At 47.0% G+C, this 25,428-nt stretch overlaps 1 long non-coding RNA gene across 1 annotated transcript; it reads left to right on the forward strand.

Annotated features, from left to right (window-relative positions):
- The first annotated feature begins 21,285 nt into the window (after positions 1–21,285).
- Positions 21,286–23,231, forward strand: LOC135058217 (uncharacterized). The gene is made up of 3 exons (XR_010244685.1): positions 21,286–21,464; positions 21,530–21,742; positions 22,656–23,231. It is a non-coding gene; the product is annotated as an uncharacterized LOC135058217 (long non-coding RNA).
- Positions 23,232–25,428: the final 2,197 nt, after the last annotated feature.

Below are 25,428 nucleotides of genomic sequence, written 5' to 3' on the forward strand. Positions count from 1 at the left end.
TTTTAAAGTGGAATATATAGACTATAAGAGCACACAGCATTCCCAACGCATTTCACTGTAAGGGTTAGGACAAGGCTTTATATCGAATGGCCTTTCAAAGTCATGGCAAAAACTTGCAGCGAAATGTGTGTTGGGGTTTTCAGTCTGCACTAGATATAAATATATCTTTATAACACACAGTATACAAGCCCATTTGTCTAAAAATAGTGCTATTTTCCTCCAAATAGCACTAAACATTGTTCCCCCTCAAGCTTTTGGCGGGGACAAGCAGAAAATGGCGCTGTATCCTGAATTGAGGGCTAAGCCCTGCCCCCTCCCGGCGTGCTCCAGCCCGCAAAAAACATAACTTCGTGTATGCTAAAGGGGGTCCCTATACAGTGTTAAGACACTGTATAGATGTACTGTCACCCCCAAAAAGTTATATATACACATTGCTGACCAGGGCGCTCCCTCCCTAGCGCCCTGCACCCTCGTAACAACCGTTGGCGTGTGGGAGCAATGGCGCGCAGCGTGACCGCTGCGATAACTGGCGGGGGTATCGTAACGGTGGCCAGGAACAGAGCCTGCACTTATGCCAGCGTATTATAACTTCTAGTAACTTGCTGCCCAGGGCGCTCCCCCCCCCCCTGCACCCTGTGAGTGCCGTTGGTGTGTGGGAGCATGGAGCGCAGCGCGACCGCTGCGTGATACCTCCGTTACTGAAGTCTTCTGCCGTCACTGAAGTCTTCTGTTCTTCACATACTCATCCGGCTTCTTTCTTCTGGCTGCTGTGAGGGGTTGACGGCGCGGCTCCAGGAACAAGCAGCTAGGCGAACCAAGTGATCAAACCCTCTGGAGCTAAAGGTGTCCAGTAGCCTAAGAAGCAGAACCCTTGAACTAAGAAGTAGGTCTGACTTCTCTCCCCTCACTCCCACGATGCAGGGAGCCTGTAGCCAGCAGATCTGCCTGAAAATAAAAAACCTAACAAAGTCTTTTAGAGAAACGCAGGAGAGCTCCCCTAGTGTGTGACCCATCACTCCTGGGCACAAAGTCTAACTGGGGTCTGGGGGAGGGGCATAGAGGGAGGAGCCAGTTCACACCCAGTCAAAGTCTTATAGTGTGCCCATGTCTCCTGCGGATCCCGTCTATACCCCATGGTCCTTTTGGAGTCCCCAGCATCCTCCAGGACGTACGAGAATATATATATATATATATATATATATATATATATATTTCTCTTACGTCCTAGAGGATGCTGGCGACTCCGTAAGGACCATGGGATATAGACGGGCTCCGCAGGAGATAGGGCACCTAAAAAGAACTTTGACTATGGGTGTGCACTGGCTCCTCCCTCTATGCCCCTCCTCCAGACCGCAGTTAGATTCTGTGCCCAGAGGAGAAAGGGTACACTGCAGAGAGCTCTCCAGAGTTTTCTGTTTTAAAAGAATTTTGTTAGGTTTTTTATTTTCAGGGAGTCCTGTTGGCAACAGGCTCCCTGCATCGTGGGACTGAGGAGAGAGAAGCAGGGCTGGCTTTACGGTTGGGCTCTGTTTCTAGGCTACTGGACACCATTAGCTCCAGAGGGTGTCGGAACACAGGTCTCACCTGGGGTTCGTCCCGGAGCCGCGCCGCCGTCCTCCTCACAGATGCCGAAGATAGAAGCCGGGTGAGTATGAGAAGGCAGAAGACATCAGATCTTCATGCCGCTGCGCGCCATTGCTCCCACTATACACACAGAGCAGCACTGAAGGGTGCAGGGCGCCCTGGGCAGCAATATCCCTCACTTCTGGGCATGTTAAGATGGATTAGGCTGCGGAGGCAGTAAATCCAAGAATCCCCGCCATTTTAATTTAAAAAAAAGCACTGGGACCGAAGCCCGCCGTCGGGTGGGCGGGGCTTGATCCTCAGCACCATCCAGCGCCATTTTCTCCACAGAAGCTGCATGTTGAACGCTGGCTCCCTGGTCTCTCCCCTCCTGAACTTCACAGGCTGGAAAAAAAGAGGAGGGGGGCACATTGGTGACGCAGTGAGTGGGAATTGGAATATTATTATATAAAAAAGCGCTATCTGGACATATTTTTCCACAGTGTTATTAAGCGCTGGGTGTGTGCTGGCATACTCTCTCTCTGTCTCTCCTAAGGGCCTGGTTGGGGCTTTGTCCCCTTGTAGGTTAATCCCTGTGTGTGTGGGGTGTCGGTACGTGGTGTCGACATGTCTGAAGCGGAAGGCTTCTCCAAGGAGGAGGTGGAGCAAATGAGTGGTGTGTCCCCGTCGGTTGTGCCGACTCCGGAATGGATGGACATGTGGCATATGTTGAATGCAAGTGTGGCATCTTTACATAAAAGGCTTGATAAGGCTGAATTAGGGGGGACATCAGGGGGTCAATCCTCGGATTGTACCGACTCACAGGGCCCGTCGGGGTCTCAAAAGCGTCCCTTAACACAACACACTACTACCGACACGGATTCTGATTCCAGTGTCGACTATGACGAAGTAAAATTGCACCCTAGGGTGACTAAAACCATTCAGTGTATGATTGTGGCAATAAGGGATGTGTTGCATATTGAGGATGAACCCTCGGTCCCCGACACAAGGGTACACATGTTTAAGGAAAAGAAACAGATTATTAATTTTCCCACATCTCATGAATTAAATGATTTCTTTGGAAAAGTTTGGGAGACTCCGGAAAAGAGACCGCAGATCCCCAAAAGAATTTATATGGCATACCCCTTCCCTAAGCAGGACAGGGAGATTTGTGAATCACCCCCCACTGTGGACAAGGCCCTGACGCGCTTGTCCAAGAAAGTGGCGCTACCGTCTCCTGACACAGCGGCCCTTAAGGACCCTGCAGATCGCAGGCAAGAAACTACCTTAAAGTGTATTTATTCTCATACGGGTGCTGTGCTAAGACCGACAATTGTGTCGGCATGGGTGTGTAGCGCAATTGCAGCTTGGACAGATGAGCTGACAGATCAATTTGATAATATGGATAAGGATACTATATTCTTAACTCTAGCCCATATTAAAGACGCAGTCTTATTTATGAGGGATGATCAAAGGGACATTGGACTCCTAGCTTCTAGGGCCAATGCCATGTCTATCTCGGCGAGAAGATCCTTATGGACTCGCCAATGGACGGGTGATGCGGATTCCAAAAAACATATGGAAGTACTACCCTATAAGGGTGAGGTATTGTTTGGGGATGGGCTGACGGACCTGGTTTCCACAGCTACAGCAGGTAAATCAAATTTTTTACCATATATTCCCCAACAGCAAAAGAAAATCGGCCCTACCAGCTTCCACATCGGAAAGGGATGTAGTGTTAGCTGCAATTCAAACGCTGTGTATACAGCAAGTGATAATCAAGGTTCCCCTGCACCAGCAGGGAAGAGGTTACTACTCAACCCTATTTGTGGTCCCGAAACCGAACGCTTCGGTCAGACCTATTTTGAATCTGAAATCCCTAAACCTGTACATAAAAAGATTCAAATTCAAAATGGAATCACTCAGAGCGATAATAGACAACATGGAGGAGGGGGAGTTTATTGTGTCTCTGGACATAAAGGATGCGTACCTTCATGTCCCCATATATGCCCCCCATCAGGAATACTTGAGATTCGCTGTACAGGATTGTCATTACCAATTTCAGACGTTGCCGTTTGGACTTTCCACGGCCCCGAGGATTTTCACCAAGATAATGGCGGAAATGATGGTGGTCCTGCGCAAGCAGGGAGTCACAATTATCCCATACTTGAACGATCTCCTGATAAAAGCGAGATCAAGGGAGAAATTGCTGAGCAGTGTGGCGCTCTCTCTGAGAGTGCTCCAGCAACACGGTTGGATTTTAAATCTACCGAAGTCACAGTTGATTCCGACAACTCGACTACCGTTCCTAGGTATGATAATGGATACGGGACAAATGAAGGTCTTCCTCCCAATAGAGAAAGCCCAGGACATCCAGAACATGGTCAGAGACCTGCTAAAATCGAAAAGGGTGTCAGTTTACCAATGCACTCGAGTTCTGGGAAAAATGGTGGCGGCCTACGAGGCCATTCCCTTCGGAAGGTTCCATGCAAGGACTTTTCAATGGGACCTTCTGGACAAGTGGTCCGGGTCCCATCTGCACTTACATCGGAAAATAACTCTGTCCCCAGGGGCCAGAGTGTCTCTCCTGTGGTGGTTGCAAAGTGCTCACCTGCTGGAGGGTCGCCGGTTTGGAATTCAGGACTGGATCCTGGTTACCACGGACGCGAGCCTCCGAGGATGGGGAGCGGTCACACAGGGAAAAAAATTCCTGTCTACACATCAATGTGTTGGAACTCAGGGCCATTTACAACATCCTTCGACAAGCGGAGAGTCTTCTTCGAAACCTACCGGTTCTGATTCAATCAGACAATGTCACAGCAGTGGCTCATGTGAACCGCCAAGGTGGGACAAGAAGCAGAGTCGCGATGGCGGAAGCCACCAGGATTCTTCGCTGGACGGAAAATCATGTAAGCGCTCTGTCGGTTGTCTTCATTCCGGGAGTGGACAACTGGGAAGCAGACTTCCTCAGCAGACACGATCTCCATCCGGGAGAGTGGGGACTTCATCAAGAAGTCTTTACAGACATAACACGTCTTTGGGGAACTCCTCAAATAGACATGATGGCGTCACGCCTCAACAAAAAGCTTCGGAGGTATTGTGCCAGGTCTCGGGACCCTCAGGCAGTGGCAGTAGACGCTCTAATAACACCGTGGGTGTTCAAATCGGTCTACGTGTTTCCTCCTCTTCCTCTCATCACAAAATGTTGAGGATCATAAGGCAAAGAAGAGTACAGACGATACTCGTTGTCCCAGATTGGCCTCGAAGGGCCTAGTACTCAGATCTACAAGAGATGCTCACAGGAGATCTCTGGCCTCTTCCTCTGAGGGAAGACCTGTTGCAACAGGGGCCCTGTGTATTTCAGGACTTACCGCGGTTACGTTTGACGGCATGGCGGTTGAACGCCGAATCCTAGCGAAAAAGGGGATTCCGGAAGAGGTCATCCCTACTTTAATAAAGGCTAGGAAGGAGGTGACGGTTAAGCATTATCACCGTATCTGGCGAAAGTATGTGTCTTGGTCTGAGACCAAGAATGCACCTACGGAAGATTTTCATCTTGGTCGTTTTCTCCACTTCCTACAGACAGGAGTGGATATGGGCCTGAAATTAGGCTCTGTTAAGGTTCAGATTTCGGCCCTCTCGATTTTCTTTCAGAAGGAATTGGCTTCTCTTCCAGAAGTCCAGACGTTTGTAAAGGGAGTGCTACACATCCAGCCTCCTTTTGTGCCTCCAGTGGCACCGTGGGACCTCAACGTGGTGTTGCAGTTCCTAAAATCACACTGGTTTGAACCGGTTAACAAGGTTGAGTTAAAATTTCTTACTTGGAAGGTGGTCATGTTGTTGGCCTTGGCATCAGCAAGGCGAGTGTCAGAATTGGCGGCTTTGTCACACAAAAGCCCCTACTTGATTTTTCATGTAGATCGAGCTGAATTGAGGACACGTCCGCAATTTTTGCCTAAGGTGGTTTCTTCATTCCATGTGAATCAACCTATTGTGGTGCCTGTGGCTACAAGTGACCTGGAGGATTCCAGATTCCTGGACGTAGTCAGGGCCTTAAAGATTTATGTAGCCAGGACGGCTAGAATTAGGAAAACAGAGGCTCTGTTTGTCCTGTATGCGGCCAATAAGATTGGCGCACCTGCTTCGAAGCAGACTATTGCTCGCTGGATCTGTAATACGATTCAGCAGGCTCACTCTACGGCTGGATTGCCGGTACCAAATTCGGTTAAGGCCCATTCCACTAGGAAGGTGGGCTCTTCTTGGGCGGCTGCCCGAGGCGTCTCGGCATTACAGCTTTGCCGAGTGGCGACTTGGTCGGGGTCAAACACTTTCGCTAAATTCTACAAGTTTGATACCCTGGCTGATGAGGACCTAGCGTTTGCTCAGTCGGTGCTGCAGAGTCATACGCACTCTCCCGCCCGATTGGATGCTTTGGTATAAACCCCATGGTCCTTACGGAGTCCCCAGCATCCTCTAGGACGTAAGAGAAAATAAGATTTTAAACCTACCGGTAAATCTATTTCTCCTAGTCCGTAGAGGATACAGTGCGGAAACTCTGCAAGACTTGTATATAGTTGTTACTTACATAAGGGTTATGTTACAGTTGACATCGGTCTAGGACCGTTACTGTTGTTGTTCATACGGTTAACTGGTTATGTATGTTCCAGGTTACATGGTATGATTGGTGTGGGCTGGTATGAATCTTGCCCTTGGATTTCTAAATCCTGCCTTGTATTGTCCATCTCCTCTGGGCACAGTTCTCTAACTGAGGTCTGGAGGAGGGGAATAGAGGGAGGAGCCAGTGCACACCCATAGTCAAAGTTCTTTTTAGGTGCCCTATCTCCTGCGGAGCCCGTCTATACCCCATGGTCCTTACGGAGTCCCCAGCATCCTCTACGGACTAGGAGAAATAAATTTACCGGTAGGTTTAAAATCTTATTATTATTATTATTATTACCAGTTATTTATATAGCGCACACATATTCCGCAGCGCTTTCCAGAGAATATTTGGCCATTCACATCAGTCCCTGCCCCAGTGGAGCTTACAATCTATATTCCCTACCACATGTACACACACACATTCACGCTAGTGTTAATTTTGTTGGGATCCAATTAACCTACCAGTATATTTTTGGATTGTGGGAGGAAGCCGGAGTACCTGGAGGAAACCCACGAAAGTACGGGGAGAATATACAAACTCCACTATATATATATATATATATATATATATACCACATTCAGCCTGCATACGCAAAATTTATTAAAATTTATAAAAGATCATCTGATACTGTATTGATATAACTGTCCATAAAACATTTCAACCACCACTAACATCCAGTGGTGGTCCACATAAGAGCAGATGTACAAATATTTCTTTTGCGAACGCCTCCTTCAAGGATTGTAAGTTGGAGGTCAGATCACAACAAATTTGATAACCCAACGGGCTCGGTGGCTCACTGCGCTTGCCACAGGTTCTATTCCCACTCTATGGGTGTCATGGACACCCATGAGTGGGAATAGTCCCTGGTAGTCGACATGCCGACTGTCGGGCTTTGAAGTGCTTAGGATCCCGGCGTCGGTTATGTGATTTTTACTCAGTAAGTGGGCAGCTAGGTAGCAGAGGTGCGGGCAGCTCCAGGATGCTTGCCTATGTTCCCAGGAGGCTGGGAGCATCACACGATTTTCGGGAGCCTCCCGGCATTTCCGGGTGAGTAGGCATGTATGATTTCATTATTATTTATAATTAACCCAATGCTATTTTACACACAAGGCTGATGTGGCACCCTCCAGACCAGGTAAGCCACCACTAGACCACCTGGGAAGTGTGCAGGGCCGGCTCAAGGCACGTTCCTTAGGAGCGGCTGTGCGGTGCATCTGACTCCTAATGGTGCTCGTGGACCGGTGGCGGCTCCTGATTGGCTGCAAGGCCGCGAGCTATGGGTGGCTCACGAACTGGCGCCTTACCTGACTTACCCGCCAGGAGACCGGACACTCACAGCGCGCTGGAACCAGCAGAGTCAGCGGCAGCCGATACCGGCAGAGGCAGCGATGGCTGGGATCAGCAGAGTCAGCGGCAGCCGGGACCAGCAGAAGCAGCGGTGAGTAGCTGACACTGGGAGCATATGTGTACATGGCGCTGGGGGTATATGTGTACATGACACTGGCGGTATATGTGTATCTGGGCCTGGGGGCATGTGTGTAATTGGCACTGGGGGTATATGTGTAACTGGCACTGAGGGTATATGTGTATCTGGCACTGGGGGTATGTGTGTATCTGGCACTGGGGGCATATGTGTAACTGGCAGGGGGGTATATGTGTATCTGGCACTGTGTGGGCATATAATGTGTATCTGGCACTGTGGGGGCATATAATGTGTATCTGGCACTGTGGGGGCATATAATGTGTATCTGCCACTGCATGGGGCATATACTGTGTATCTGGCACTGCCTGGGGCACATAATATGTATCTGGCATTGCACTGTGGGAGCATATAATGTGTATCTGGCATTGCACTGTGGGGTATATTATGTGTATCTGGCATTGCAATACTGGGGGCATATGTGTATCTGGCACTGCTCGGGGCATATTATGTGTATCTGGCATTGCACTGTTGGGGCATATTATGTGTATCTGGCATTGCACTGTGGAGGCTTATTATGTATATCTGGCATTGCACTACTGGGGTAATTATGTGTATCTGGCACTCTACTGGGGCCATTATGTATCTGGCACTATACTGGGATTATTATGTGTATCTGGCACTATACTGGAATGCTATGTGTATCTGACACTATACTGGGGACATTATATGTAAGGAATCCTATTGTGGGCGTTATGTGTAAGGCTGCTTATTGTGTGTGGGGGTAAAAAAATATATTTATAGTTTGATAATATAAAGTTGCAAGGCCACGCCCACTTCCCCAGGAGCGCATGCTGATTAAGGGGTAGGGGGCGTTTCAAAATTTCTCACTCAGGGTGCTAGTAGGCCAGGAACCAGCCCTGGAAGTGTGGCATCATTATTATCATGTAAACATTTCATTAGTGTCCACTTGATGTATGTCAGCTTGGTCAGTGTTGACATTGTGTGCATGATGACATTATGAATGTCAACCAGTGGTCGAAGTGGGGCGTTATACGGCGGTATGGTATACCGCCACTTCTTCCACTGACCCGGAAGTTTCTTTAAATGAAAAAGTGGGCAGCAGGAGGCGAGGGAAGTGGCCATCCTGCCGCACATGGTGCTCCCGTCTCTGCTCGGTGGCTGTGTAGAGTGCTGGACTAGCTCACAGCCGCTCACCGCCGACCACCGCCACCCGCCGCTCACAGCGCCCGCAACAAATGGCGATCAGAGGGACCTCACCGCACCAAAGGCCTCCTTATCACCGCCGCTGCCCATGGATGCCTCCGCAGACCACAGTAAGGTAATGTTCCCCTGCTGTCACCCTCTCTCCCTATCTTTACTGTCCCTGTCCCTACTGTCACTCTCTCTCTCTCCCTGCTGTCACTCTCTCTCTCCCTGCTGTCACTGTCGTCACTCTCTCCCTGCTGTCACTCTCTCTCTCCCTGCTGTCACTGTCGTCACTCTCTCCCTGCTGTCACTCTCTCTCTCTCCCTGCTGTCACTGTCGTCACTCTCTCTCTCCCTGTCATCACTCTCTCCCCCTGTCGTTACTCTCTCTCCCTGCTGTCACTCTCTCTCCCTGTCGTTACTCTCCCTGTCCCTGCTGTCACTCTGGCTGTCCCTGCTGTCACTCTGACTGTCCCTGTCCCTGAATTGTGGATCATACCATGTGCTATAATGTGAATTTCACCTCATTCAGTGTGCTATAATGTGAATTTCGCCTCATGCAGTGTGCTATAATGTGAATTTCGGCTCATTCAGTGTGCTATAATGTGAATGTCGCCTCATTCAGTGTGCTATAAAGTGAATTTCGCCTCATTCAGTGTGCTATAATGTGAATTTCGGCTTATTTAGTGTGTTATAATGTGAATTTCGTCTCATTCAGTGTGCTATAATGTGAATTTCGCCTCATTCAGTGTGCTATAATGTGAATTTCATCTTTCAGTGTGCTATAATGTGAATTTCGACTCATGCAGTGTGCTATAATGTGAATTTCGGCTCATTCAGTGTGCTATAATGTGAATTTCGCCTCATTCACTGTGCTATAATGTGAATTTCTGCTCATTCAGTGTGCTATAATGTCAATTTCGGCTTATTTAGTGTGTTATAATGTGAATTTCGTCTCATTCAGTGTGCTACAGGTTGAGTATCCCTTATCCAAATATCCGAAATACGGAATATTCCGAAATACGGACTTTTTTGAGCGAGAGTGAGATAGTGAAACTTTTGTTTTCTGATGGCTCAATGTACACAAACTTTGTTTAATACACACAGTTATTAAAAATATTGTATTAAATGACCTTCAGGCTGTGTGTATAAGGTGTATATGAAACATAAATGAATTGTGTGAATGTAGACACACTTTGTTTAATGCACAAAGTTATAAAAAATATTGGCTAAAATGACCTTCAGGCTGTGTGTATAAGGTGTATATAAAACATAAATGCATTCTGTGCTTAGACTTAGGTCCCATCACCATGATATCTCATTATGGTATGCAATTATTCCAAAATACGGAAAAATCCCATATCCAAAATACCTCTGGTCCCAAGCATTTTGGATAAGGGATACTCAACCTGTATAATGTCAATTTTGCCTCATTCAGTGTGCTATAATGTGAATTTCGTCTTTCAGTGTGCTATAATGTGAATTTCGACTCATGCAGTGTGCTATAACGTGAATTTCGCCTCATTCAGTGTGCTATAATGTGAATTTCGGCTTATGCAGTGTGCTATAATGTGAATTTCGGCTCATTCAGTGTGCTATAATGTGAATTTCAGCTCATTCATTGTGCTATAATGTGAATTTTGGCTTATTTAGTGTGCTATAATGTGAATTTTGTCTCATTCAGTGTGCTATAATGTGAATTTCAGCTCATTCAGTGTGCTATCATCTGCATTTCGGCTTATTTAGTGTGCTATAATGTGAATTTCGGCTCATTCAGTGTGCTATAATGTGAATTTCGGATCGTACCATGTGCTATAATGTGAATTTCAGCTCGTACCATGTGCTATAATGTGAATTTCGGCTTATTCAGTGTGCTATAATGTGAATTTCGGCTTGTACCATGTGCTATAATGTGAATTTCGGCTCGTACCGTGTGCTATAATATGAATTTCGGCTCGTACCGTGTGCTATAATATGAATTTCGGCTCGTACCATGTGCTATAATGTGAATTTAGGCTCGCACCATGTGCTATAAGGCGAAAGGGGCACCAGTACTAGATAGTATAAGGGGTTCTACTACACTGGACGTGCCCCCTTTTGGGTGACCACGCCCCCTTTTCTGAAGCGCGCGCATAATTGCATCCTTAACTTTTCCATACCCACACTTCAAAATTTCCACTTCGACCACTGATGTCAACAAAATATATCACACCCTTTTATTACAACTAAAATACTGTTAGCAAGAAGAATATCTTCACTCAATCTAAATACTAGACACACTGGGGTATATTTACTAAGCTCCCGATTTTGACCGATTTGGTGTTTTTTGTTCAAAGTGTGATCTCGGAAATTTACTAAACTCAAATCTCGGCAGTGATGAGGCCATTCGTATTTTTTTGGTAGTCAAAGAAAAAAAATACGAATGAATACACCATCGGTCAAACGCAGCTGTTTAGGTATACAACTCGGTAATTTAATAAAAATTGTATTTCACAAACGGTACCGGCAATAGCCAAACACTGGCGTGAAAAAACACAATTCGTAAAAAAAAGCAGTTTTAAAACAGACCTGCTTTTTTTTACCGTGTTCTGATAGTCATGCACGAATCCATGAGATCCGTGCATGTTTATCAGTGGGAATGGGTGGGAAAGTATAAAAAAATGCGTGGGGTCCCCCCTCCTAAGCAAAACCAGCCTCGGGCTCTTTGAGCCGGTCCTGGTTGTAAAAATATGGGGGGGGGAAATGACTGGGGATCCCCCATATTTAAACAACCAGCACCGGGCTCTGCGTCCGGTCCTGGTGCAAAAAATACGGGGGACAAAAAACGTAGGGGTCCACCGTATTTTTTGAACCAGCACCGGGCTCCACTAGTCAGAGAGATAATGCCACAGCTGGGGGACACTTTTACATCGGTCCCTGCGGCCCTGGCATTAAATCACTAACTAGTCACCCCTGGCCGGGGTACCCTGGAGGAGTGGGGACCCCTTAAATCAAGGGGTCCCCCCCTCCAGCCACCCAAGGGCCAGGGGTGAAGCCCGAGGCTGTCCCCCCCATCCAAGGGCTGCGGATGGGGGGCTAATAGCCATGTGTAAAAATAAGAATATTGTTTTATGTAGCAGTACTACAAGTCCCAGCAAGCCTCCCCCGCAAGCTGGTACTTGGAGAACCACAAGTACCAGCATGCGGTGGAAAAACGGGCCCGCTGGTACCTGTAGTACTACTACAAAAAAAAATACCCAAATAAAAACAGAACTCACACACCTTGAAAATAAAAGTTTATTACATACATGCACACCGACATTCACACATACTTACCTATGTTCACACGTGGCTCGGTCCACTTCTCCAAGTAGAATCCATGGGGTACCTGAAAATAAAATGATACTCACAAAAATCCAGTGTAGATCGGTCCTCTTCTGAGCTTGTAATCCACGTACTTGGCAAAAAAACAAACCGAAAAACCCGAACCACGCACTGAAAGGGGTCCCATGTTTACACATGGGACCCCTTTCCCCGACTGCCGAGACCCCCCGTGACTCCTGTCACAGAGGGTCCCTTCAGCCAATCAGGGAGTGCCACGTCGTGGCACTCTCCTGATTGCCTGTGCGCTCCTGAGCTCTCAGTCAGGCTGCGCATGGCAAAGATACAATGTAGCGCATAGGCGCTACATTGTATCCAATGGTGGGAACCTTTGCGGTCAGCCCCCATCCGCAGCCCTTGGATGGGGGGGACAGCCTCGGGCTTCACCCCTGGCCCTTGGGTGTTTGGAGGGGGGACCCCTTGATTTAGGGCCGCAGGGACCGATATAAAAGTGTCCCCCGGCTGTGGCATTATCTCTCTGACTAGTGGAGCCCGGTGCTGGTTCAAAAAATACGGGGGACCCCTACGTTTTTTGTTCCCCGTATTTTTTGCACCAGGACCGGATGCAGAGCCCGGTGCTGGTTGTTTAAATATGGGGGATCCCCAGTCATTTTCCCCCCCATATTTTTACAACCAGGACCGGCTCAAAGAGCCCGAGGCTGGTTTTGCTTAGGAGGGGGGACCCCACGCATTTTTTTATTTTTTTTTAACTCTTTAAACACTTTTTTAAGGTACACAATGAAGCCCTGCGAGATTCATTGTGTTAATGTCAGCAGTGTTTTACTAATCACTCACGTAAAAACACTGCCCAACATTACGAATGACATCGACATCGGAAAAAACGAAAATGCAGAATACGACAGCATAGTAAAAGTTGCAAATTCACACATTCGATGTCATTCGTGTTTGAACTTTAACCTCATTGTGAAAAATACGAATTTTAGTAAATATACCCCCCTGTGTGGGAATCCAAAATGTATCATTTCTTTGGTAACTATCATAAAAGGCACTGCCATGTGCAAATTGGTAAAAAAAAAAAAAATACTCATAGGGGTATATTTACTAACATTCGTATTTTTCAGAATGAGGTTAAAGATCTAACACGAATGACATCGAAAGTGTAAATTTGCAACTTTTTGAATTTATTACGACTAATTTACTAAGTTGTCGTATTTTTCTATTTCGTGTTTTCCCATGTCGATGTCATTCGTAGTTTTGTAAGGTAGAATGCGGCCGATTTAGTGGTTTTGTGGCCGTGTTCTGTGTTTTTTTTTACGACTGCGTCACATTTTAGTCACGGCAGTGTTTGTCCGTTCACGGCCGCGTTTTTTTTCTAAGTTTCGTTTTTGTCACTCGTCTGTGATTGGTTTGATTCGTGATGGAGGAGTGTCTGTGCACATTACTATAAAAACGCCCCAAACCGTCAGCACCTCGTGGGTTTAGCTAGTGGAGAGGTGAGAGGAAGGTGTGTTAGGAGTTGGTGAGTTTTTTGGAGTTTGTGGAGGATTTGAGGTGGTTTTTTGCGATTGTTGAGTGCTGTACTGTGTGTGTAAGTAGTCTTGTCATACTTGTTTTGTAGTTATTTAAAAGTTTGTCTACTTTTTTGTCATTGTTTTTTATTTCACGTCTATTGTCATTGTGAGTGAGTGAGTGAGTGAGTGAGTGAGTGAGTGAGTGAGTGAGTGTGTGTGTGTGTGTTGAGTGTGTGGTGTGTAGTGGTAGTGGAGGAGTGTGTTTTCTGTTTTTTTTTTCTCAGTGTTATTTGTTGTTTGTCCTGATTATGTCTCAGTCAGAGGTGAGTGTGGTGGAGGAGGTGAGTGAGAGGGAGGAGGTGAGTGAGGTGGAGGAGGTGAGTGAGAGGGAGGAGGTGAGTGAGAGGGAGGAGGTAAGTGAGGTGGAGGAGGTTAGTGAGGAGGAGGGGGTGGCTGCTGCTGCGGCCTCCAGTGATAGTGATGGTGTTGTGGCTCCGCAGCCACGCACCACTACAAAGACTGGCCGCAATGTCAAATTCAGCTACGCTGAAAATATGGCTTTGGTGCGGGAGCTGATGAGGCATCATCGGCAGTTGTGTGGCCATGATGCTGCCAAGGTGTCGTCACGCAGGAAGTCTGTTCTGTGGGGGAAGGTCATTGCGGCTGTGAATAGTGAGGGTGTGGTGAGGCGGACCGAGGACACGTGTCGTAAGCGTTTTTACGACATAAAGCACCGTGTCAAGGCGAAGATGGCCAAGGAGGCTAAATCAGCCCGCCAAACCGGGGGTGGACACCCCTTCCGTGCATCTTATCGTGATTGGGAAGAGCCTGTGCGTGCACTCATTCCGCCAGAAGTGGTTGGTGCGACTCATGTCCGGGATTCTGACCGCCCAAGGCAGGATGGCGAGTTGTATTTTTTAATAAAAAAATGTAAACATCTGTGTTTTGTCCTTTGTTGTCTGAAATTTCTTCAAGCTAATTGTGATTGTCAGTTTGTTAATTCTTCTAATGTGTTGGTGATGTAGTGCAGGCCTGGCCAACCTGTGGCTCTCCAGGTGTTGCCAAACTACAAGTCCCATCATGCATTGCCTCAGTTTTGATATTAGTGAATGCTAAATCTGTTGCTGGGCATGCTGGTATGTGTAGTTTTACTACATCTTGAGAGCCACAGGTTGGCCAGGACTGATGTAGTGTTAATATCAATTATGTATATTTTTTACCTTTGTTTTTTTTATTTTCTTTGGTTGCCTTGGTCTTTTCCTTCCGTTTGATATCAGTAGTAAATCTTTCTAGGTGTATTTTAGAGAAGTGTGATGAATATGTTTTATGCAAAGTGTTTCTCTATCGTCCTTGTGGATGCTGGGGTTCCTGAAAGGACCATGGGGAATAGCGGCTCCGCAGGAGACAGGGCACAAAAAGTAAAGCTTTCCGATCAGGTGGTGTGCACTGGCTCCTCCCCCTATGACCCTCCTCCAGACTCCAGTTAGATTTTTGTGCCCGGCCGAGAAGGGTGCAATCTAGGTGGCTCTCCTAAAGAGCTGCTTAGAGAAAGTTTAGCTTAGGTTTTTTATTTTACAGTGAGTCCTGCTGGCAACAGGATCACTGCAACGAGGGACTTAGGGGAGAAGGAGTGAACTCACCTGCGTGCAGGATGGATTGGCTTCTTGGCTACTGGACATCAGCTCCAGAGGGACGATCACAGGTACAGCCTGGATGGTCACCGGAGCCGCGCCGCCGGCCCCCTTGCAGATGCTGAAGTAAGAAGAGGTCCAGAATCGGCGGCTGAAGACTCTGACAGTCTTCTAAAGGTAGCGCACAGCACTGCAGCTGTGCGCCATTTTCCTCTCAGCACACTTCACACGGCAGTCACTGAGGGTGCAGGGCGCTGGGAGGGGGGCGCCCTGGGAGGCAAATGAAAACCTTTTTTGGCGAAAAATACCTCACATATAGCCCCCAGAGGCTATATGGAGATATTTAACCCCTGCCAAGATTCACTAAATAGCGGGAGACGAGCCCGCCGAAAAAGGGGCGGGGCCTATCTCCTCAGCACACAGCGCCATTTTCTCTCACAGAAAGCCTGGAGAGAAGGCTCCCAGGCTCTCCCCTGCACTGCACTACAGAAACAGGGTTAAAACAGAGAGGGGGGGCACTGATTTTGGCGATATTGAGATATATATAAAGATGCTATAAGGGAAAACACTTATATAAGGTTGTCCCTATATAATTATAGCGTTTTGGTGTGTGCTGGCAAACTCTCCCTCTGTCTCCCCAAAGGGCTAGTGTGGGTCCTGTCCTCTGTCAGAGCATTCCCGGTGTGTGTGCTGTGTGTCGGTACGTGTGTGTCGACATGTATGAGGACGATGTTGGTGAGGAGGCGGAGAAATTGCCTGTAATGGTGATGTCACTCTCTAGGGAGTCGACACCGGAATGGATGGCTTATTTAGGGAATTACGTGAGAATGTCAACACGCTGCAAGGTCGGTTGACGACGTGAGACGGCCGACAAACTATTAGTACCGGTCCAGGCGTCTCAGAAACACCGTCAGGGGCGTTAAAAACGCCCATTTACCTCAGTCGGTCGACACAGACACAGACACGGACACTGAATCCAGTGTCGACGGTGAATAAACAAACGTATTTCTCATTAGGGCCACACGTTAAGGGCAATGAAGGAGGTGTTGCATATTTCTGATACTACAAGTACCACAAAAAAAGGGTATTATGTGGGAGTGAAAAAACTACCTGTAGTTTTTCCTGAATCAGATAAAATAAAATGAAGTGTGTGATGATGCGTGGGGTTACCCCGATAGCAAATATTGGCGTTATACCCTTTCCCGCCAGAAATTAGGGCGCGTTGGGAAACACCCCTTAGGGTGATAAGGCGCTCACACGCTTATCAAGTGGCGTTACCGTCTCCAGATACGGCCGCCCTCAAGGAGCCAGCTGATAGGAAGCTGGAAAGATATCCTAAAAAGTATATACACACATACGGTGGTTATACTGCGACCAGCGATCGCCACCAGCCTGGAGATGCAGTGCTGGGTTGGCTTGGTCGGATTCCCTGACTGAAAATATTTTATTCATATAGAGCATTTAATAGGATGCATTCTATATATATGTACGTGAGATGCACAGAGGGATATTTGCTCTCTGGCATCAAGATAAGTACGTTGTCCATATCACCCAGAAGATGTCATGGACACGACAGTGGTCAGGTGATACAGATCCCATACGGCACATGGAAGTATTGCCGTATAAAGGGAAGGAGTTAGTCGGCAACAGCTGGGAAATCCAACCTTTTTACCCCAAGTTACATCTCAGCTGAAAAAGACACCGTCTTTTCAGCCTCAATCCTTCCTTTCCCATGAGGGCATGCAGGCAAAAGGCCAGTCATATCTGCCCAGACATAGAGGTAAGGGAAGTAGACTGCAGCAGGCAGTCCCTTCCCAGGAAAAGAAGCCCTCCACCGCGTCTGCCAAGTCCTCAGCATGACGCTGGGGCCATGCAAGCGGACTCAAGGTGGGGGGGTAGTCTCAAGAGTCTCAGCGCGCAGTGGGATCACTCGCAGGTTGACCCCTAGATAGTACAAGTATTATCCCAGGGGTACAGATTGGAGAGTCGAGACATCTTCTCCTCGCAGGTTTCTGAAGTCTGCTTTACCAACGGCTCCCTCCGACAGGGAGGCAGCATTGGAAACAATTCACAAGCTGTATATCCAGCAGGTGATAATCAAAGTACCCCTCCTACAACAAGGAAAAGGGTATTATTTTTCCACACTATATTGTGGTACTGACGCCAGACGGCTTGGTGAGACATAGTCTAAACTGAAATCTTTGAACACTTACATAAAAGGTTCAAATCAAGATGGAGTCACTCAGAGCAGTGATAGCGAACCGGAAAAAAGGGGACTATATGGTGTCCCTGGACATCAAGGATTACCTCCATGTCCAAATTTGCCCTTCTCAACAAGGGTACCTCTGGTTCGTGGTACAGAACTGTCAATATCAGTTTCAGACGATGCCGTTTGAATTATCCACGGCACCCCGGGCCTTTTACCAAGGTAATGGCCGAAAAGATGTTTCTTCAAAGAAAAAAGGCATCTAAATTATCCCTTACTTGGACGATATCCTGAAAAGGGCAAGTTCCAGAGAACAGTTGGAGGTCGGAAGAGCACTATCTAAAGTAGTTCTACGACAGCACGACTGGATTCTAAATATTCCAAGAATCGCAGCTGTTTTCCGACGATACGTCTGCTGTTCCTAGGAATGATTCTGGGCATAGTCCAGAAAAAGGTGTTCCTCCGGGAGGAAAAAGCCAAGGAGTTATTCGACCTAGTCAGAAACCTCCTAAAACCAGGCCAAGTATCAGTGCATCAATGCGCAGGAGTCCTGGGAAAAATGGTGGCTTCTTACGAAGCGATTCCATTCGGCAGATCTCAGGGGATTTGCTGGACGAATGGTCCGGATCGCATTTTCAGATGCATCAGCGGATAATCCTGTCTCCAAGGACAAGGGTGTCTCTTCTGTGGGGGCTGCAGAGTGCTCATCTTTTAGAGGGCAGCACACTCAGCATTCAGGACTGTGTTCTGGGGACCACGGATACCAGCCTGAGAGGCTGGGGAGTAGTCACACAGGGAAAAAAATTTCCAAGGAAGTGTGGTCAAGTCTGGAGACTTCTCTCCACATGAATATACTGGAGCTAAGGGCAATTTACAATGCTCTGAGCCTAGGAAGACTCCTGCTTCAAAGTCAACCGGTGCTGATCCAGTAGGACATCATCATGGCGGTCGCCCACGTTATCAGACGGGGCGACACAAGAAGCAGGAGGGCAATGACAGCAAGGATTCTTCGCTGGGCGGAAAATCATGTGATAACACTGTCAGCAGTGTTCATTCCGGGAGTGGGCAACTGGAAGATTTCCTCAGCATAAATGAATTCCACCCGGAAAAGTGGAAACTTAATCTGGAAGTTTCCACATGATTGTAAACCGTTGGGAAAGACCAAAGGTGGTTATGATGGCGTCCCACCTGAAGCGCCAGGTCAAGAGACACTCAGGCAATAGCTGGGACGCTCTGGTAACACCGTCGGTGTACCAGTCGGTGTATGTGTTCCATCCTCTGCTTTTCATACCCAATGTATTGAAAATGATAGGAAGGAGAGGAGTAAGAACTATACTCGTGGCTCCGGTTTGGCCAAGAAGGACTTGGTTCCCGGAACTTCAAGAGATACTAAGAAGGGTCTTGATTCGGCAAGAACCGTGTCTGTTCCGGGACTTACCGCAGCTGCGTTGACGCCAAGGCGGGTGAACGCCGGATCCTAAGGGAAAGAGGCATTCCGGAAGAGGTCATCCCTACCCTGGTCAGAGCCAGGAAGGAGGTGACCGCACAACATTATCACCACTTAGGTGAAAATATGTGCCAGGGTGTGAGTCCAGGAAGGCTCCACGGAAGAATTTCAACTAGGTTGATTTCTACATTTCCTGCAAACAGGAGTGTCTATGGGTCTCAAATTGGGTCCATTAAGGTTCAAATTTCGGCCTGTTGATTTTCTTCCAGAAAGAAATTGGCTTCAGTTCCTGAAGTCCAGAAGTTGTTAAGGGAGTACTGCATATACAGCCCCTTTGATGTCTCCAGTGGCACTGGGCGATCTCAACGTAGTTTTGGGATTCCTAAAAAAAATCACATTGGTTTAAACAACTCAAATCTGTGGATTTGATATATCTCACATGGAAAATGACCATGCTGTTGGTCCTGGCCTCGGCCAGGCGAGTGTCAGAATTGGCGGCTTTATCTCACAAAGCATATCTGATTGTCCATTCGGACAGAGCAAAGCTGCGGACTCGTCCCCAGTTTCTCCTTAAGGTGGTGTCAGCGTTTCACCTGAACCAGCTTATTGTGGTACCTGCGGCTACTAGGGACTTGGAGGACTCCAAGTTGCTGGATGTTATCAGGGCCCTGAAAATATAGTTTCCAGGTTGGCTGGAGTCAGGAAATCTGACTTGCTGTTTATCCTGTATGCACCCAACAATGCTGGGTGCTTCTGCTTCTAAGCAGTCGATTGCTCGTGGGATTGGTAGCACAATTCAACTTGCACATTCTGTGGCAGGCCTGCCACAGTCTAAATCTGTTAAGGCCCATTCCACAAGGAAGGTGGGCTCATCTTGGGCGGCTGCCCGAGGGGTCTCGGCATTACAATTTTGCCGAGCAGCTACGTGGTCGGGGGAGAACACGTTTGTAAAATTCTACAAATTTGATACCCTGGCAAAAGAGGACCTGGAGTTCTCTCATTCGGTGCTGCAGAGTCATCCGCACTCTCCCGCCCGTTTGGGAGCTTTGGTATAATCCCCATGGTCCTTTCAGGAACCCCAGCATCCACAAGGACGATAGAGAAAATAAGAATTTACTTACCGATAATTCTATTTCTCGGAGTCCGTAGTGGATGCTGGGCGCCCATCCCAAGTGCGGATTATCTGCAATACTTGTACATAGTTATTGCTAACTAAATCGGGTTATTGTTGTTGTGAGCCATCTTTTCAGAGGCTCCGCTGTTATCATGCTGTTAACTGGGTTCAGATCACAGGTTGTACAGTGTGATTGGTGTGGCTGGTATGAGTCTTACCCGGGATTCAAAATTCCTCCCTTATTGTGTACGCTCGTCCGGGCACAGTACCTAACTGGAGTCTGGAGGAGGGTCATAGGGGGAGGAGCCAGTGCACACCACCTGATCGGAAAGCTTTACTTTTTGTGCCCTGTCTCCTGCGGAGCCGCTATTCCCCATGGTCCTTTCAGGAACCCCAGCATCCACTACGGACTCCGAGAAATAGAATTATCGGTAAGTAAATTCTTATTTTTTTTATTAAGATTTCATAGGATTTATGTTTATTGTGTGTTGTTGTGGGTTGTCCTTTGTGTGTTTGATGTGTTTTTCATGCATATTATTTTTTGCATTTTAAATTTTTGTGCAGATATTTGTGCCTAGTGTTTTCTGGTGTGTATTTAAATTGGTACCTTATGCTGCATTCAGATCGCAAATGCCGGATCCTACTCGGTAAGAGAAAAGTGTACTTACCGGGTGGGATCCGGCATTTGCGCTCCGTTACTGGCTTTCCGACCCGGCAATATACCGGGTCGGTTGCCATAGCAGCGGAGGGCGCAGCAGCAGCAGGGGCGGGGGTGGAGGCGGCGCCGGGAGATGAGCTCATCTCCTACGCCGCCTCTGCCTATGCTGTGAATGGGAGCCGTGTCGCATCGGAACGGCTCCCATTCACACTGCGCCTGACCCGGTAATCAACCCGGTAATAACCCTTCTTTTTTACCGGGTTGAATTACCGGGTCAGGCGACCCGCTAATTCACCAAAGGACCTTTCACATCGCACACGGACCCGTTTCGACACGGCAATATGCCGTGTCGATACCGGGTTTTTAGTGCGATGTGAAAGGGGTATTAGCGTGCAATATTGTGGTTGTGTCAGGCTATGTGATTTGGTTTTTAACCATTATAATATTGTGCATTATTTGCCTTTGTGTATGGATTATTTGGTGAAATTGTATCTTATTTAAAGTATACACACCCAATGAAGTCAGGCAGAAAAGCATAAGCATCGTTTAGTTTACTTATCATCAGGTTCCACATATGTTTACATCACAATAATGATTTTCAGAAAACAATGTTATAAAAAAGTATGTTCATAAGGTAATTCTTCATATTTGTACAGTACGCCAGAGAAGCAGCACAGCCAGGCCACAGCCAACACTGCCAAGTGATGCAGATGGTGGGAATGCAGGTAAGAATTCACTGAAAACACATATTCAGCAAACACAAAATGTTAATGTTTATCTTATCACATAGGTTCTTCTTCTGCAAACCCCCCTCCACTAAGGCGCCCATCACAGGGCTCGGTGACTGTGCCTAGGAGGCCAACCAAGAGACGTCGTCTTGAGGCTGAATCTGCAGCATCATCATCACCACCCCAACGGCGCATCTCCACAGTGTTGTCCCTGCCACCACAAGCAATTTTGTCGAGTCCACAAAGCGAGGATCCTCAATCACCTCAGCTGTCTGGTGAGTAAACACATAAAAGTTATTTGTAACAAAATTAAAAAACAGTGTGGTCTATGAATTAACCTGGATAAGGCATAATGAAGTGATAAACCACTGATATGTGCAAGGTGATCAAGGCAGAAGCAAAACAGATCCATTCCTAACAGTTAAATTACAGATTGGAGCTGTTTGGCTTGTGCCTTTATCACCTTGCACATATCACTGGTTTATCACTTCCTTATGCCTTCTCCAGGTTACTTCATCTGCACCACTGTTTGTGTACAGCCAAAAATAATGTATTTGTTTTAATTAAGAATCCAGGTAATAATCACAAACAACAAGCACATGGGCTTTACGTTATTTTTGTGTTTACATTTTCAGATGTGATGTTGCCCATAGCAACCAATTTAGAATTATATTTAATTTGCCAGAAACAGCAACATAAATGTAATCTATAATCCAATTGTTTGGCATGGCCAACATCACCATTTCTAAACATAGGCCACCTTAAGACATTTACATGCATTTATAATGAATAATTTGTGTTTTACTTTATTTGTAAAATTTTTGCACACAACACTGACTGCCTTGAACAATGTATGAGTGTTTTCCAAAACACATTTAATGTATTGTGTGTGTTTAACAAAAGGAAGGTTCATACACAATCTGTGAATGCATTAATTTAAAATTGAGACAGTTCTTCGTGTTTGCACATTAATTATGGCTCAGAGTCCGACAATTACCTAAATCATTTTTCTACTGAGTATGGAAAGTTAGAAGCCACATATGTCTACAAAAAGGTGAGCTACCTAGTTAATTTTAGGCCACAATCTCTGTATCATTTACAACATGAATATTATTAAGTAAGGCATGTTGACGTAAAGCAAAGAAATAATATAAAAACTAAATAGTGGCTGTTATCAACCCCATACAGAACCACCCATCATGGACGAGGACGCCCAGCAGGAAAGTGACCAGCAGGCTACCTACACACTACACCTGCAGCCCATCGATCCTACCCAGCCAACCACGCCGCAGGACATAACACAATCACCCCAAACATCCCATAGCCCCCAATTGAGGCCAACACCACCCCAGCAACAAATGGCCCCAGAGTTTTGGAGCAGTTGTGCCACACAACAGGCGCAACACTATGCCTGTCTGAACACCCACACCCAATACCTTGCCAGTCTGCCCCATCATCTGCCTCGCCTCAGTCGGAACTCAGGCAGACTGATAGTTTAGGTTGGCAGAATTGCCAATTCAATGGAGCAGATGAGGGCAGACAACAGTCAAATGCAAGCCAATTTACTCCGAATCATGGATGAACAACAGCGGCAGCAACAAGCCCTCATACAAATTATCCAACACAACCAACTGATAAACGAAAACCTCTCCCGAATTATTGCCAACAACACTGCCGCAAATACACAACTGACTGCAAGCATACACAACCTGAGCCAAAGCATTAATGTGTTGGCATCCCAACAAATCAGCTCAAGCTCGGGAACTACCACACCAAGCCAGACCCCAGTTACCTCTCCTGTTAGACGCTCCAGCAGAACACGGACCAACGAACCAGGCCAATCCTCTGCACCCAGCACACACACACACAAAAAATGAAGGATGCAGCAAATCGTTGTTTAACAATAAAGTTTTGGGAATTGTTACACCAAAAATGCCTGTGTTCAAGCAAATCATTTTTAAACACGCAATATGTGTATGGTTTAATGTGCTAATGAGTGACAGTGTAAGTTATTCAAATTACAGTATAACTGTAAAGAACAGTATAAATACCAAACACTAACGCAACCAGTGCCAGATTAAGGTCCTGATGGGCCTGGAGCGGAAATTTATAAAAGGCCTATTGTGCATAGGCGGTGTGGCTACTTATACGGGGGTGTGGTGTGTGCCGTGGGGTGTGACTAGCACCATGTTTGGCATAGCTACCCACCTTCCTTCACCCATCTCAATCTCCCTATCCTTGCTTATATGAAACATACACCACCTGTCTAAAAAAAAAAAAAAACCAACACAAAAAAACCTATGGTTTGCTCTAGGAACAAAAAAAGTCCCAAATTCAGTGGGTTCTTTCTGTCAATTTTTGGAAAAAATAAGATTTTACTTACCGATAAATCTATTTCTCGTAGTCCGTAGTGGATGCTGGGGACTCCGTCAGGACCATGGGGATATAGCGGCTCCGCAGGAGACAGGGCACAATAATAAAAGCTTTAGGATCAGGTGGTGTGCACTGGCTCCTCCCCCTATGACCCTCCTCCAAGCCTCAGTTAGGATACTGTGCCCGGACGAGCGTGCATAATAAGGAAGGATATTGAATCCCGGGTAAGACTCATACCAGCCACACCAATCACACCGTACAACCTGTGATCTGAACCCAGTTAACAGTATGATAACAACGAAGGAGCCTCTGAAAAGATGGCTCACAACAAGAATAACCCGATTTTTGTAACAATAACTATGTACAAGTATTGCAGACAATCCGCACTTGGGATGGGCGCCCAGCATCCACTACGGACTACGAGAAATAGATTTATCGGTAAGTAAAATCTTATTTTCTCTGACGTCCTAGTGGATGCTGGGGACTCCGTCAGGACCATGGGGATTATACCAAAGCTCCCAAACGGGCGGGAGAGTGCGGATGACCCTGTAGCACCGAATGAGAGAACTCCATGTCCTCCTCAGCCAGGGTATCAAATTTGTAGAATTTAGCAAACGTGTTTTCCCCTGACCAAGTAGCTGCTCGGCAAAGTTGTAAAGCCGAGACCCCTCGGGCAGTCGCCCAAGATGAGCCCCCTTCCTTTTGGAATGGGCTTTTACCGATTTTGGCTGTGGCAGGCCTGCCACAGAATGTGTAAACTGAATTGTATTACAAATCCAGCGAGCAATCGTCTGCTTAGAAGCAGGAGCACCCATCTTGTTGGGTGCATACAGGCTAAACAGCGAGTCAGATTTTCTGACTCCAGCCTTCCTGGAAACATATTTTTCAGGGCCCTGACAACGTCAAGTAACTTGGAGTCCTCCAAGTCCCTAGTACCCGCAGGTACCACAATAGGTTGGTTCATGTGAAAAACAGAAAACACCTTAAGGAGAAATTGAGGACGAGTCTCAATTCTGCCCTGTCAGAATGAAAAATTAAGTAAGGGCTTTATATATGATAAAGCCGCCAATTCTGACACACGCCTGGCTGAAGCCAGGGCTAATAGCATCGTCACCTTCCATGTGAGATATTTTAAGTCCACAGTGGTGAGTGGTTCAAACCAATGTGACTTTAGGAAACTCAAAACAACATTGAGATCCCAAGGTGCCACTGGGGCACAAAAGGAGGCTGTATATGCAGTACCCCTTTTACAAACATCTGAACGTCAGGCACTAAAGCCAGTTCTTTCTGGAAGAAATTCGACAGGGCCGAAATTTGAACCTTAATGGACCCTAATTTTAGGCCCATAGACAGTCCTGTTTTCAGGAAATGTAGGAAACGACCCAGTTGGAATTCCTCTGTAGGGGCCTTCTTGGCCCCACACCACGCAACATATCTTCGCCAAATGCGGTGAAAATGTTTTGCGGTTACATCCTTCCTGTCTTCGACCAGGGTAGGGATGACTTCATCTGGAATGCCCTTTCAGGATCCGGCGTTCAACCGCCATGCCGTCAAACGCGGCCGCGGTAAGTCTTGGAACAGACAAGGC

This window comes from Pseudophryne corroboree, chromosome 3 (assembly GCF_028390025.1).
Source record: "Pseudophryne corroboree isolate aPseCor3 chromosome 3, aPseCor3.hap2, whole genome shotgun sequence".
Classification (NCBI taxonomy): domain Eukaryota; kingdom Metazoa; phylum Chordata; class Amphibia; order Anura; family Myobatrachidae; genus Pseudophryne; species Pseudophryne corroboree.